The sequence below is a fragment of the Cervus canadensis genome, chromosome 4, assembly GCF_019320065.1.
Source record: "Cervus canadensis isolate Bull #8, Minnesota chromosome 4, ASM1932006v1, whole genome shotgun sequence".
Classification (NCBI taxonomy): domain Eukaryota; kingdom Metazoa; phylum Chordata; class Mammalia; order Artiodactyla; family Cervidae; genus Cervus; species Cervus canadensis.
In genome coordinates, this window is record NC_057389.1 from 94,173,223 (window position 1) to 94,189,525 (window position 16,303).

The window sequence follows — 16,303 nt, forward strand, 5'->3', positions numbered from 1 at the left end:
CACTCTAATAAACTTTATTTCCCTCTCAAAAAAAAAATAATAATTTTATGAGGGAAACAGTGTATGTGGAAGCCCTCCCCTATGGTAGCCCACAGGACACATACTTGATGCACTAGCTGCCCTAAGTATAATCTCAGAAAACCACTCCATGAGTCACAAGGTCACGTTCCTCTTCCTAAAGACCTCTTCAGTTACGGCAGTTGGACTTTGTCCAAATGCCACCATCTTAAGGATACAAATATATTTTGGTAATGATCTGTGTCTTCACACTGATTGAAGCTTCTCCCTGAACAAGAGCAACAGATTAAACAGAAGATGAACTGCTATTGGGGGCTTCCCTGGTGGCTCAGTGGTAAAGAATCCACCTGCAATGCAGGAGCTACAAGTTCTATCCCTGGGCAACCCACTCCAGTATTCTTGCCTTGACAATCCCAAGGACAGAGGCGCCTGGCAGGCTACAGTCCACAGGGTCACAAAGAGTTGGACACAACTGAGTGACTGAGCACACACACAGAAACTGCTATTGGAAAAAATATTTCCTGTTTGGGGGATCCCTTCTGAGTTGCATACTGACTGAAGGACTCACTTCACCGAACAAATAATTAAAGCCATTTCTAATATTTGGGCAATGATACAGCATGTTCAGTGTACTTACATTCCCCAACCTTCAGGACTGGTGGAAAGAACTAACAACACCATCAAAACTCAATTATCAAAACTCTCACAGACTTTCATGGCCAAAAGCTCTCCCTTTGGTTCTTCTCAAACTTAGCTCCACTCTTTTGGGTAAAACATCAATTGTCTCCTTTTGAAATAATCACTGGGCAATCTATGTGCTTAGATGAAGGCATGTATGAACCAGTATTACTGAAAGGTGATACATTACTGTCAAGGGCTCAGTAAAGCACTTAAAAGAAAATGAAAAACTAATAACTATTTTCACAGCAAGCACCTGGGAGACAAAGACCTTAAGGACCACGGGGCCTGGAGATTTTGTCTACTGGAAAAGACACCAGATAAAGGACTCTGTGCTTCCTGGTGGCTCAGTGGTAAAGAATTTGCCTGCTGATGCAGAAGACAACAGGTTCGATCCCTGGGTTGGGAAGATAGCCTGAAGAAGGAAATGGCAACAACCCACTCCAGTATTCTTGCCTGGAAAATCCCATGGACAGAGGAGCCTGCTGGCCTACAGTCCCTGGGGTCGCAAAAGAGTAAGACACGACTTAGAGATCAAAACAACAAAGGACTCTTTACAGCCACACTGAAAGGGGCGATAGCTTACGGTGGTCAGTGTCAGGTTCATGACCTCCAAAGGAGAAGATTTCACTCCGGAACCAAAAACACACTCAGTCACTCACAGCTTTGTGCAGCAGAGATTTTATTAAAGTGAAAGGACAGAGAAAGCTTCTGACACAGACATCAGAAGTGGGTGAAAGAGTACCCACCATGGTTGACTTAAGCAGAGCATCATATACATTTTCAATTGGTTACTAGTGATAGATCAAAAGAATATCTCAAGGTCATAAAGCTCTTACCAGACCCTCTCCTGCAACACACATCTTGAGATAACATCAGTACAAGATTAGCCAGAAGGAACAGGGTTCATGTCCTCAAGAAAGATACACTGCTGTTATTTACATGGAGCCTACCTGACTAAGACAAAGAATGTACATTACACCTCCTTCTTAACGGGGCCTTGGACTCCTTATCAACCTGCAGAAAGTTAACTGTTTATCAGGGACCATATCAGGTACTACTAACAAATTCTGGTGCTCCAAACCTTAAAGGAGTAAGCTCTTGGATTCATATTTATCACCTTAAAAAGACTTCTCCCAGGACTTCCCTGGTGGTCCAGCGGCTAAGAATCTGCCTTGCAATTCAGGTGATATGGGTTCAATCCCCGGTCAGGGAACTAAGATCCCATGTTCTGAGAGCAACTGAGCCCACACTGCAACTACTGAAGCTTATGTGCTGCAACAAAAGATCCCACATGATGCAATGAAGACCTCCTGAGCCACAACTAAGGCCTGATGCAGCCAAATAAATAAAATGTTTTTAGTTTAAAAAAATAAAAATAAATAAATAAATAAAAATAAAAAGACCTCTCCTGAATGGATACAACTCAAATATCCCTTCCTGACACCCAGCTTCTACTCACCAGCACTAGCAGACCAGAATGAGAAGGTGACACCTGAAGTAAACAGTTGATCCAAGATGCTAGACAAGGCCTGTCTAATGATTACCTTGATTTCTTACATTTCTGCTTATGAGCCAAATGTATTTTTCTCGGGTTCAATCGGATGCAAGCATCAAAATCAATCCAATTGCTGGGTTTTTGGCCAATTATTTACATCCAGCACTTCTAAATTACCCTAATGGATTTTACCTCTCTGGGGGGTTCAGACTGGCTAGTCCTTAGGGATTTTATCTTACCAGAACCTCTAGTACCAAGCAAGCTACAGCTGATATTGAGAGAGTCAATTCCTAGGAAAGCTGATAATTAGTCCAGGGTCCCGAGCAGGAGAAAGGGGTCCAAGGCTCTCAAGGAAGAGAAAAGGACATTCTTTTTCTACATTGCTTTGTCTTAGTCAATATAACAATGTATCTTGCTTGAGGACATGTTTCTCCTTAATAAGAACCTTCTGACTAATCCTGTTATCTTAACAGGTATGTTGTGGGAGTGGGTCTGGTAAGATCTTTCATTGTTAGTTCCAATCTTGTTAATTTAAGATGCACGCTGTGGGAGTGAGTCTGGTAAAAGTATATATAAGGCATTAATAAGACAAGTGGGGGGTGCACTCTCCATCCCCCTTCTGGTGTCTGTGTCAGAAGCTTTCTCTGGCCCTTTTTATACTTTAATAAAACTCTGCTACACAAAAGCTCTCAAGTTATCAAGCCTGGTCCCTGGTCCCGAAGCTAAATCTCCTTCGGAGATCATGTAAGCCATCAGTGTTACTCGTTAGGGCCCTCTTATGTGGCCAACTAGTGACACCTGTTCTGAAAGTGAAAGTGAAGTCATTCAGTCCCGTCCAACTCTGCGACCCCATGGACTGCAGCCTACCAGGCTCCTCTGTCCAAGGGATTTTCCAGGCAAGGATACTGGAGTGAGTTGCCATTTCCTTCTCCAGAGGATCTTCCTGACCCAGGGATCAAACCCGGGTCTCCTGCATTGTAGTTAGAGGCTTTCCAGTCTGAGCCACCAGGGAAGTCACACCTGTTCTGAACCTGACCATAAACATTCCTTTTCACTAGATGTTACTCGGGCCCAGTCAGAACAACGTGATAGAGTTAAACCTAAAAATGCAGCCCATCTTTTTGGTGGTGTTATTCCCCAGTTAGGGGATGAATTTATTTGGCAATTCCAGGATGAAGTGAAGTGAAGTCGCTCAGTCATGTCCGACTCTTTGTGACCCTGTGGACTGTAGCCCACCCGGCTTCTCTGTCCATGGGATTCTCCAGGCAAGAATACTGGAGTGGGTTGCCATTTCCTTCTCCAGGGGATCCTCCCGACCCAGGGATCGAACCCAGGTCTCCCGCATTGCAGGCAGACGCTTTAACCTCTGAGCCACCAGGGAAGCCCAATTCTAGGATAAGGCCACCTAAATACGAAGGCCTCTCCTTGCTGGGAACAAACCAAGTATACCAAAGACAATCAACCCAACAATATGAGTAAAATAGGGTGAATACTGCCTGAAAATTGTCGACATACTATAACTTTAAGAACCAGTGATTCGAGACTTCCCTGGTGGTCCAGTGGTTAAGACTCTGAGCTCCCAGTGTAGGGGGCCCAGGTTTGATCCCTGGTCCGGGAACTAGATCCCATATGCCACAACTAAGAGCCCACATGCTGCAACTAAGACCCAACACAGCCAATTAAATTTAAAAACAAAAAACCAGTGATTCGAGACTGCCATAGCAGTCCACTAGTTGGGACTCCATGCTTCCATCACAGTGAAATGAAAGTCACTCAGTCGTGTCCAACTATGGAATTATCCAGGCCAGAACAATGGAGTGGGTAGCCGTTCCCTTCTCCAGGGGATCTTCCGAACCCAGGGATCGAACCCAGGTCTCCCACATGGCAGGTGGATTCTTAACCAGCTGAGCCACCAGGGAAGACCAATACTGGAATGGGTAGCCTATCCCTTCTCCAGCGGGGATCTTCCTGACCCAGGAATCAAACCAGAGTCTCCTACACTGCAGGCAGATTCTTTACGAGCTGAGCTATCAGGGAAGCCCTATAGGTGGGATCTTACCATACCACAGGGGGCATGGTAAGATCCCACATATCATGTAGTGCAGCCAAAAAATTAAATTAAAAAAAAAAAAAACCAAAAAACGGTGACTAGAACTGCCTGGTTGGGAGAGCCAGGAATACACTGGGCAGCTCCTAATAAGACCCAATGGATCACTGCAACAAATTTAAGATCTTGGTTTCCCCCAGGTTGGCTAGGAAAATGCATAGTTGATTTCCCTTGAGCCCAGGGTCAACTACGGAAACACCTTGGAAATAACCCCTGCCAATCTGCCTTTAATGGGAGCGCATTGGGCTCAAGCAGCTTTCCATTGGTGTGATCATTTGGCCGAGATATTTGTTCCTTCACTTGGAGGAGGAGGTGTTATTATTCACATAAGTAAAAGTTGAAAGTCAAAGTCGCTCAGTCATGTCAGACTCTTTGAGATCCCAAGGACTATACAGTCCATAGAATTCTCCAGGCTAGAATACTAGAGCAGGTAGCCTTTCCTTTCTCCAGGGGATCTTCCGAACCCAGGGATTGAACCCAGGTCTCCCACATTGCAAGCGGATTCTTTACCAGCTGAGCCACAAGGGAAGCCTCTACTCACATAAAGGCTTTAACAAAATGTACCCAGCAAGCCTTGAATAACAGTAACCAAGCTATTAGTGTGCTCAACTTGGAAGTTCCCATGATGAAAAAAGCAGTCCTACAGAATCGTTTGTCTCTGGATATTTTAACTGCTTTCCAATGGGGAACTTGAACTATCAAACTATGTTTTGATACCTGATGAGTTTTCTAATATAACCTGTGTTATAACACACATGAAGAATCAAATTTCTGCTCTGAATGATCCTCTTCCCAATTTTAGGGAAACTACTAGGACAATGGTTTGGTTCAGGAGGATCCTGGTTTAAATCTTTACTGGTGACATTGTTACTCCTACTCATGATTTTGATTACCATTTGTATAAGTTATAAAGTGGCTGTTTCTTGCCTTCTGTGCTATGTATTTCCTACTCCTACTAAGATAATGACATCTAAACAACTTGAAACTATTGATCGCATGATTGCATCTTTAGTTCTCTACAAATAATGGACACGCACAATGCACATGCATGGTGAAACTAGCCTAAAAGTCCTGTTGGACAACTTTTCAGGTGACAATGCCAGGGAGGGGCAGTGCTGACAGGACAGATCAGCCATGAAATTTACCAAGACGAACGTCCAACCGAAGGACTTCCCGTAAGAAAGACAACCCGAGAGGCACAAGGATTCCATGTTCTAGTTCTAGTTCTAGGTGGTTATTCTCAGCTTTCTCTCATGTAAAAATATCCACAGACAAGAAGTAAATCTGTAAAATAAGCATACGTCCTTGGCTCTGTGGGGAAAATGATAATTAAAACTCTGCATCTGGGACTTCCCTGGTGGTCCAGTGGCTAAGACTCCATGCTCCCAAAGCAGGGGGCCGGGGTTCCAGCCCCGGTCAGGGAACTAGATCCCACAAGGCGAAACTTAATTCGCAAGCTACAACTAAAGATTCCGCTTGCACAACAAAGATAGAACAGTCCACGTGCTGCAATTAAGGCCGAATGCAACCAAATAAACATTAAAATAAAACAAAATACTGCGTCCACTTGAATGCACCAAGAGAACAACTATTGGATGATAATGACATCATGACCGGAGGACCAACGCTTGCGTTTGAATAAGTGGGATGGGTTCTGGACATTCAGGCATTTATTGCCAGCCCTGGGAAGAGCTAAACCCGGGCGCCCGGGGACCGGGCGCGGGGGTGTAGGGGCATGAATTTGAGCCCTGCTTCCCAAACATTTGGAAAACTCAGGAGAGAACGGGACTGCGGACACCCCCCGCTCCCCGCCCCAGAGACCACAGCACCTCCCACGCACGAACCCACGGTGACGGAGTCCAGACTGTCCTTTGTTGACCTTCCCCGAGGTCACCACACGCTGTGGGGCAGACAACGGCAGGCTGCGGGCACAGAGAGGCTCCAGTCCCAGAGACAATGCTGCCGGGTGCCGTGACTGGGCCAGACGCTCGGGGTACCAGCTGCCAGCCCAGGCACCACGCGGTGAACCAGACAGGACTGGGGTCCGAGCGGCGCCCCAGACGACTCGGCTCCGCAAACTCTGGAGCTGACAGCGGGAAGGCCCGGGTCCGGCCAGGGCTGGTTACGTCCAGCTCCTGTCTCGCATAGTCACCATTTTGTGGCTTCCGGCGTCCCCCCAGAGTCGTCACTGGGGCCCCCACGTCCGGTCCCACGAGTGGCGTAGGTCACAGCGCGACAAACGTAGCCACAGAGGGACCGGGGGCCCTCGCGGTCGAAGACGACGCCAAGCCACACGGAGCATGGCGTAACGGACGTCCACGCCGTTTACGTGAACGGAGCGTCCTCCCACCCACCTTCCCCAGAGGCGCCCCTAATTGGACATTTCCTAAGGCTCCGCCCCTTTGCGCCTAAGCATCTGTGGGCCCATATGTTCCCACCAGTGCTGTCTGTAAATAGCCGACCTCACCGCCTGGTCGGTCACTGCAGCTTCTTCTGAAAGCAAGAAACGGGTGTGCACCAGGAAATTTCAGTGTCAGTTTCCAGAAGGAGGAACACCCAATCCAAGTCAGGCTAGAACAGGAGAGCGTGATGTCCTGCAAGAGTCAGGGTCTTGGGATAATGCTTTGAGACCACACGTGGAACTGTGAGCCTTGTGAAGACTTTGCATGCGGCAGCTAAAGATACCGCGTGCCGCAAGGAAGATCGAAGAACCTGTGCAACAACTAAGACCAGGCACAGCCAAATAAAATATTTTTAAATGACCAAATGTAATATAGTCTGGCTTCATTTGCGTCTTTGACCGCTGACAGTGCTGAGGCTTTCACCCATTCCTTCCCCACTCCCACATATTTGTTACTTTAGATAAAGATACCCGCGGCCTTGAATGAAATTGGCTCTGGTGGAAAGTCTGAACACAGCCCTAGCCTGAGCATAGGCACTCTTCTAAGACCAACCACAAACTGAGATTTGCTCAATAAAGCTTTCACATTTTACACTGGAAGGAACTTTACCTCCGTGTTTTAGTGCTTCCCTAGAGAATTTTGAAATGCAAGTAGCTATCATATCCCTAAGACAATTGAATTTCTTATTTTTACTGATATAAAATAAAGGTTATGTAAATGTGGGTTGTACCTGAAAACTCTCAATATGTTTAACAGATTGGATCAAAACTAATGCAATAATTTATTTGTTTGTTTCAACAGCGTTATTGAGGGACTTCCCTGGTGGTCCAGTGGCTAAGACTCTGAGCTTCCAATCCAGGGGGCCTGGGTTCTATCCCTAGTCAGGGGACTAGATCCTATATGCCGTAACTAAGACCTGGAGCAGCCAAATAAATATTTTTAATTTTTTTTTAATATATATATATATATTACACAATAGACTCCTTTAAAGTTTACAATTCAATGGTTTAGTACATTCACAGATACATGCAATCATCACCACAGTCAATTTTAGAACAGTTTTCATCACCTTTAAGAAAATCCTCTTCTCTTTAGCTATCACTTTCCTAACTTCCCACCTTCCTCCTCTAAGTCCCAGCCCTAGGCAATTGCTAATACACTTTCTGTTTCTAAAGATTTCCCCATTCTGGACTTTTATGTGAATGGAATTATATAATGTGGTCTTTATGATCAACAAGTTACTTAGCATCGTATCTTAAGGGGCAGTTGTGCTGTAGCATGTATCAATAACTGATTCTTGAAAATATTTTTTTTTATTGTCGTTAAGTACTATTTCAGTGCTTTTAAGTCTATTTACATTGTTGTAAAACCATCACCACCTATCTATGTACAGAACTGTTCATCTCACAAAACTGAAATTCTGTATCCATTATAACCAGTAACTCCCCACTTCCCTCTTCCTCCTCCTTTGGCAATACCCATTCTACCTTTTATCTGTATGATTCTGACTATTCTAAGTACCTCATGTAAGTGAAATCATACAGTATTTGTCCTTTTGTTACTGGCTTATCTCACTTAGCATAATATCCTCAAGGTTGATCCACTGTGCAGCATATGTCAGAATGCCCTTACTCTTTCAAGCCTGACTAATAAGATGGGACTTACTGTTGTCATTTTGCTATTTGTCTTCTATATACCTTATAGGTGTATTGTCCCACATTTACTGCATTACTGTCTGGTTAGTTTTTTGTTGTTGTTTGTAGTGAAATGTTTAAGTCCCTCTCTAGTGGGGAGCGGCTTGAAAGAGCTGACTCTGGGAGCTGCCTTGATCCTCAAGGGTCTGTTCGCAGACATAGCTCTCTGTCCCGCCACCCCTCTCTGGAATTTATTATCCAAGTTAAATCTTAACAGAACATTAGCAAGCCTTGAATGCACCCATGACGCAGATGGATAAGCCTTTCACGACCACCCTTAAGATAAACGGGATGCCTTTCTTATCCCTTGGCATTATCAGAGAGTTCTGGTGATTGTTATCTCAAAGTGATGTTTATGGAAAAATATTTTCTCTTCTGAAGATTCTCTTCTTGGTTTAGTATAAATGTAACCCTGAGAAATAAAGAATCATCGCTGACTGCAGCGATCCTCTCAACCCCATCTGTTCTGTGTCTTTATTTCTTAGCCTAAAGGAATGCGTCGTGTTGCTCGCTGAAATCTTCCAGCTGGCCTGGCACTCCCTCACTGCCTTTTGTGTATATTCTATAGCTATTTTTTTTGTAGCTACCATGGAGATTACATTTAAAATCTTTATGTTATAATGCTAATTTGAATTTACACCAGTTTAATAACATGCAAAAACTCTTCCTTATATTTCTATCCCTAATTCTTTCACTTGTCCGTGTCCCCAAATTATATCTTTAAATACTTTGTGTCCAAAAATATACACTAATAATTTTTTAAAAATTTATTAGTTTTTTAAATTATATAGAAAATACCACAAAGCGTTACAAACCAAAGCTACAATAACATTAGCTTCTACCCTAACTTCTGTTTTTATGTTTTTATTTTTTAATTGAAGGATAATTGCTTTACAGAATTCTGTTGTTTCCTGTCAAACCTACACTAATTTTTAATGTATTAGTCTCATAAATCATGTAGGAAATAAAAAGTGGACTTACAAAGTGTTGTTACAATAATACCAGGTTGGTTTTTTTTTGCTTTTCCTTTTTTTGGCCACACCATAGGACATGTGGGATCTTAGTTCTCCCACCAGCGAAAGAACTCCCGCTCCCTGGAGTGCAAGTGCAGAGTCTTAACCACTGGACTGCCAGAGAAGTCCCATGGTGAACCCTTCCTGAGGGGAACTTGGAAACATTTTCAAGGGACAAATATAACAACTGGACCGACATGAGCCCATAGCCAGGACAAGGATGGTCTCTCTGGCCTCCAGGGCCAGCCAGAGCTGGTCACAGCCTGGGGAGGGGAATGTCCCCTAACTACCAGGCCTGACCTGGTCACAGCCTGGGGAGGGGAATGTCCCCTAACTACCAGGCCTGACCTGGGCTGTGGACCGGGCCCAGGCACTCTGCTACAGCAGCTGGAGGGCCTCTATGGCTTGGTAATTAGTTACTACAGAGAGACTTTGAAAATGTTTCAGGTGGCGGATTCAACAAACGGGATACACATGTGACTGTAGTTCTGTTGTAGGAAGCTGACCCAGGGCCTTCCTGCCCTCCGGAAATATGTTCAAGATGTTTGGGTCTCACTGAGGACAGTTGCCTGCCGGGAACACTCCCCCCACACCACCCCACCCCATTCCTCTGTTGCAGCCCCCTAAAGATTCAGCCTTCTGAGGGAGACTTAGAAACTTTGGTGGAACTTCTGAAAGAGTCAATTCTTAGGTAGGTTGATAAGAAGTCTGGGGTCCCCATGGAGGAGAAAGGGGTCCAGGGATCTCAAGGAGGAGAAAAGAACAAACTTTTTTCCTACATTGTTTTGTCTTAGTCAATATAACAATGTATCTTCCTGAGGACCTGTTTCCCCTTAACAAGACACTTCTGACTAATGGTGTTATCTTAAGATAATAAGATTATCTTCTTGTGGGAATGGGTCTGGTAAGACCTTTCTATTGTTAGCTCTAATCTTGTTAATTTAAGATGTTTGTTGTCAGAGTGGGTCTGGTAAAAGTAGTAAGGTCTTGATAAGACTAGCTAGCTCCTGGGGGCACTCTCCATCCCCCTTCTGCTGTCTGTGTCAGAAGCTTTCTCTGCCCCTTTTTATACTTTAATAAAACTCTGCTACACAAAAGATCTTCACAATCCAGATAATCACGATGGTGTGATCACTCACCTAGAGCCAGACATCCTGGAATGCGAAGTCAAGTGGGCCTTAGAAAGCATCACTACGAACAAAGCTAGTAGAGGTGATGGAATTCCAGTTGAGCTATTTCAAACCCTGAAAGATGATGCTGTGAAAGTGCTGCACTCAATATGCCAGCAAATTTGGAAAACTCGGCAGTGGCCACAGGACTGGAAAAGGTCAGTTTTCATTCCAATCCCAAAGAAAGGCAATGCCAAGGAATGCTCAAACTACTGCACAACTGTACTCATCTCACACGCTAGTAAAGTAATGCTTAAAATTCTCCAAGCCAGGCTTCAGCAATACGTGAACCGTGAACTTCCAGATGTTCCAGCTGGATTTAGAAAAGGGAGAGGAACCACAGATCAAACTGCCAACATCTGCTGGATCATTGAAAAAGCAAGAGATTTGCAGAAAAACATCTATTTCTGCTCTATTGGACTATGCCAAAGCCTTTGACTGTGTGGATCACAATCAACTGTGGAAAATTCTGAAAGATATGGGAATACCAGACCACCTGACCTGCCTCTTGAGAAACCTATATGCAGGTCAGGAAGCAATAGTTAGAACTGGACATGGAACAACAGACTGGTTCCAAATGGGAAAAGGAGTATGTCAAGGCTGTTTATTGTCACTCTGCTTATTTAACTTATATGCAGAGTACATCATGAGAAATGCTGGGCTGGAAGAAACACAAGCTGGAATCAAGATTGCCGGGAGAAATATCAATAACCTCAGATATGCAGATGACACCACCCTTATGGCAGAAAGTGAAGAGGAACTACAAAGCCTCTTGATGAAAGTGAAAGAGGAGAGTGAAAAAGTTGGCTTAAAGCTCAACATTCAGAAAATTAAGGTCATGGTATCTGGTCCCATCACTTCATGGGAAATAGATGGGGAGACAGTGGAAACAGTGTCAGACTTTATGTTTTTGGGCTCCAAAATCACTGCAGATGGTGACTGCAGGCATGAAATTAAAAGACGCTTACTCCTTGGAAGGAAAGTTATGATCAACCTAGATAGCATATTAAAAAGCAGAGACATTACTCATCACTCATCACATGAGTGACTGAACACATGTCTCTTTCAATTCTGGTTTCCTCAGTGTGTTTGCCCAGGAGTGGGATTGCTGGGTCATATGGCAGTTCTATTTCCAGTTTTTTAAGGAATCTCCACACTCTTCTCCATAGTGGCTGTACTAGTTTGCATTCCCACCAACAATGTAAGAAGGTTCCCTTTTCTCCACACCCTCTCCAGCATTTATTGCTTGTAGACTTTTGGATAGCAGCCATTCTGACTGGCGTGTAATGGTACCTCATTGTGGTTTTGATTTGCATTTCTCTGATAACGAGCGACTGAACTAACAAACACAAAAGCTCTTGACTGATCAAGCCTGCTCCCTGGTCCCAAAGCTAAATCTTCTTCTTTGGAGATCACGAATCTGACATTGTTCACCATACGCTATCACTTCCCTGGTGGTTCAGTGGCTAAGACTCCACACTCCCAATGCTGGAGGCTGGGTTTAATCCCTGGTCAGAGAACTAGATCCCATATACCACAACTAAGGGTTTGCATGGCTCAATGGAACATTCTGCATGCTACTGCAATAAAAATTAATTTTAAAAACATTTTGCATGCCACAGCTAAAAAAAAATCTGCCTCCCACAACTAAGACCCTGGTGTAGCCAAATAAATTTTTTTTTTTAATTTTTTGGAAATCCTACATGGAAATGAAGTCCTCAGGGCATCTTATAGGAACCTCCTTGACCTGCTGGGGGCCAGGGCTACACCCTCACCCCAGGTCGAATTGGAAATGATTTCACCTGCTACTTCAGATGATCAAGCATCTCCTGGGGACCCTGTCCATGATACCCACCCCTGCACCGTACTGGTTGATCTGGAAGGGTTTCTGCCACCGGAAGGAGGCTTGCAAAGGTTTGGGGGAGAGTGTCCAAGAATAGGCAACGCACTCCAGTATTCTTGCCTGGAAAATTCCAGGGACAAAGGACCCTGGCCAGCTGCAGTCCATGAGGTCGACTCCAGTTGGACACTGGGTGCCCTATCTCCGCCTTCCAGTTCCCTCTTCAAGAGGGAAAATTGTCTGGACGCACATCCAGCAACAGTGCCCTGCACAATCCTGGCACCAAGAGGAGGACCTAGAAAATTCTCAGCAGGCGCTCCCAAATCCAGCACCAGGTGGGAATGCGGCCAAGCCCAGGGCGCCCAAATCCTGGTCACCTGAAACGCCTCAAGTCGGTCCTCGCTGGTGATGGGGACAACCGTGCGCCAGTCACCCTGCCCATGCAGTTCCCAGGTGCCCCTCTCCTTTATGCTGCAGTGACAGATTCAGAGGAGCCCTTGTTTGGAGGCAGAGAGGGTTCGTATAACTGCGCGGGCGGCCTCATGGAACTCGCTCGCCCTTCGGGCTAAGCTGTAGCCAAGCTCCCGGGACGATATAAAAGTGGCCACCAGGCGGCGCCCGACAACCAGCGCAACCCGGACAGACCTGCACCCTCAAATACCACTCTCCTGGGTCTCACTGGAACCTGTGACCTCAGCTCAGCAGCTCAAGGGTGACCTGGTGGGACTGGGACACCATTCATGGAACTCCCTGGACGGCCGAGACTGATCTCCACCACCAAAGGGGGATTTAGTCATTTCGAAGGAAGCGTTCCCATATTAGAAAAACTAAGATCATGGCATGTGGTCTGTCGCTTCACGGTCAAATAGAAAGGAAAAAAGTGAAAGCAGTGACAGATTTTATTTCCCTTGGCTCCAAAACCACTGCGGACGGTGACTGCAGCCATGAAATTCAAAGACGCTTGCCCCTTGGAAGGAAAGCTATGACAAACCAAGACAGCGTGTTAGAAAGCAGAGACATCACATTGCCAAGAAAGGTCCATATAGTCAAAGCTATGATTTTTCCAGTAGTCATATACGGATGTGAAAAATCTGAACGCCAAAGCTCCAGTACTTTGGCCACCTGACGCAAAGAACCAATTCACTGGAAAAGACCCTGATGCTGGGAAAGACTGAAGGCAAACAGAGAAGGAGGCAGCAGAGGATGAAATGGTAGATAGCATCACTGACTCAATGGACATGAATCTGAGCAAACTATTGGGGAGATAGTGAAGGACAGGGGAGCCTGGCGTGCTGCAGTCCATGGCGTCACAAAGAGTCAGACATGACTTAGCAACTAAATAACAACCCACGACCCGGGCCCACGTAGGGCTGTGACTCAGCTTTCTCCAGGGTCTCCCAGACCACCTCAGTTCTGTCTCCCCCCTTAAGAGGGCTTAAAAATATTTAGGGGGGCATCCCTGGTGACCCAACCCCACACAGGACTTCCCCCAAACCCTGGACACCCACCAAGGTGGTCCCTAGCCCTCCTGGTCCCTGCCTCTCTCCAGAGGAGGAGTGGGAAACACTTTCTGGAAACATGTGATGAACATGTCTCCTGGGGCCTCCCTGGATGGCTAGGATCAGCTGTCTCCTCCACAGGGAGATTTAGGAAAATGGAGGAGGGCTGTGGAGAGTGCCTTCAGCAACTGGGCCACACAGATATCTGCAAGTGAAGTGGGGGCCCTCGAAGCCAAAGCTAATGGCCCTCATTCAGGACTCCCCTGGGGGCTCAGACGGTAAAGCGTCTGCCTACAATGTGGGAGATCCGGGTCCAATCCCTGGGTCGGGAAGATCTCCTGGAAAAGGAAATGGCAACCCACTCCAGTAATCTTGCCTGGGAAGTCCCATAGACAGAGGAGCCTGATGGGCTACAGTCCACGGGGTCGCCAGAGTCAGACATGACTGAGCATGCACACACTCCAGTGACCAGGCCTTAAGTGGGTCCTTAGGTGGGCCTGGGCACCCTCCCTGATGGTCCAGGCCCCAGACAGGCCATGGGCATTCCTAAACAGCCTGGGCTGGCCCCAGTCTAGTGAGGAAGACTTAGAGATCTTTTCAAAAGGGAATCTTGAAGGTTGGCACCCACACAGAACCTCCACGGGCCGGTGTGCCCTCACCCAGCCTCTCGGGGCCTGTGCCCTTGCTCAGGATGGAAAGATGCAGTGACCAGGGCACAATGGTCCCACTCCACAGAACACAGTGGTCATCCAGTCCGCTCTACACCACCAGAGAGGACTAGACATGTTTTAGCTGGGCACCTCTTAAGATCGGGTCCCACACACAACCACTGGCATGCCACCCAGAACTCTCTGACTATCCTGGAGCCTGTTCACACTAGATCAGGACTTAAATGTTGCAGGGATGGGTTTCTGCCCACAGGGACCCACACTGGACAGCAACTGGGTTGCTGTGCCCTTGGGCCTCCCTGTCTGGCCCAGGCCAGACCTCGCCCCATGAAAGGTCACATAAACTTTTCAGGAAGTGGTCTCAATGACAGAGTGATGGCATCTGAGCCCATGACTATGGGCTGGAATGTTCAGCCCTGCCCATTGCCTCTACTTATTTTTTTTTTTTTTATTCTTTTCTTTGGCTATGCTGGGTCTTCATTGCCTTGCAGGCTTTTCTCTAGTTGTGGCAGGCGGGGGCTACTCTCTAGTTGCGGTGCACAGGCTTCTCACTGCAGTGGCTTCTCTTGCTGTGGAGCAGAGGCACTCAGGCTTCAGGAGTTGCAGCACACGGGCTCAGTAGTTGTGGCTGCCTCTCGGCATGTGGGATCTTCCTAAACCAGGGATCATGTCTCCTGCATTGGCAGCCAGATTCTTTATCACTGACCCACCAAGGAAGCCCAGGTTATTGCCTCTTTGAATGGGGACATGGGTATGTTTTCAGGAGGCACCACTAGGTGCCATGGGTCCAATACCAGGACCCATGCAGAACCACAGCCTGGCCCAGACACCCATCCTGAGCCTCTCTGGCTAGCCTGTGCCTGTCCCCACCACCACGGACACCTTGGAGAGATTTACACGAATGCATCAGTAATTGGGCTCCAGGCAGAACTGAGGAAAGACCCAGGGCGACCTCCATGGGTCTTCCTGGATCCAGGTCACCCTGGATTTGGATACATTTTTAGAAGGCATATGGATAACCAGACACGAAATGCTATCCCTGGGGCAAACAGCCTGGCCCAGATGGATCCCTGCCTCCAGAGGAATACTTACCAGCAGTTTTGGTGGGCACTTCTTATGATAGGGCCTGATACAAGGCAGCAGACAGGCCCCAGACTATGCTGGCCAGCTCTTCCCCTCCTGGAAGGAAACTTTAAAAATTCTAGGGATGCTATTCCCTGGTGGTCCAGTGATTAGGACTTGGCGCTTTCACTGCCATGGCTCTGGATTCAATCCAGGGGAATTCAAAAGTCTGGGAAACATGAACTTCCCTGGTGATCCAATGGCTAGGACTCCATGCTCCCAACACAGGGGGCCCAGTTTTGATCCTTGGTCAGGGAATTGGATCCCACATACTACAACTGGGAGTTCACATGCCACAACTAAGGCTCCTACATGGATTTCCCCGGTGGCACAGTGGATAAGAATCTACCTGCCAGTAACAGAGAACACAGGTTTGATCTCTAATTCAGGAAGATAGCACATGCCACGGGGCATTAAACACGTGTGCCACAACTACTGAGCCCATGTGCTGCAACCACTGAAGCCCACGCGTCCTAGAGCCCGTGCTCCACAACCTGAGAGGCCACCAGAGAAAGAAGCCCCTGCACTGAAACCAAGAGTAGTCCTGACTTGCCTCAACTAGAGAAAGCCCACACGAAGCAATGAAGACCTAGCA

At 46.6% G+C, this 16,303-nt stretch overlaps 1 long non-coding RNA gene across 1 annotated transcript; it reads right to left on the reverse strand.

Annotated features, from left to right (window-relative positions):
* Nucleotides 1-9,149: 9,149 nt before the first annotated feature.
* LOC122440494 lies at nucleotides 9,150-10,540 on the reverse strand. Its single transcript, XR_006269115.1, has 2 exons — nucleotides 9,759-10,540; nucleotides 9,150-9,710 (listed from the first exon to the last, which is right to left on the reverse strand). It is a non-coding gene; the product is annotated as an uncharacterized LOC122440494 (long non-coding RNA).
* Between the last annotated feature and the right edge of the window lie 5,763 nt (nucleotides 10,541-16,303).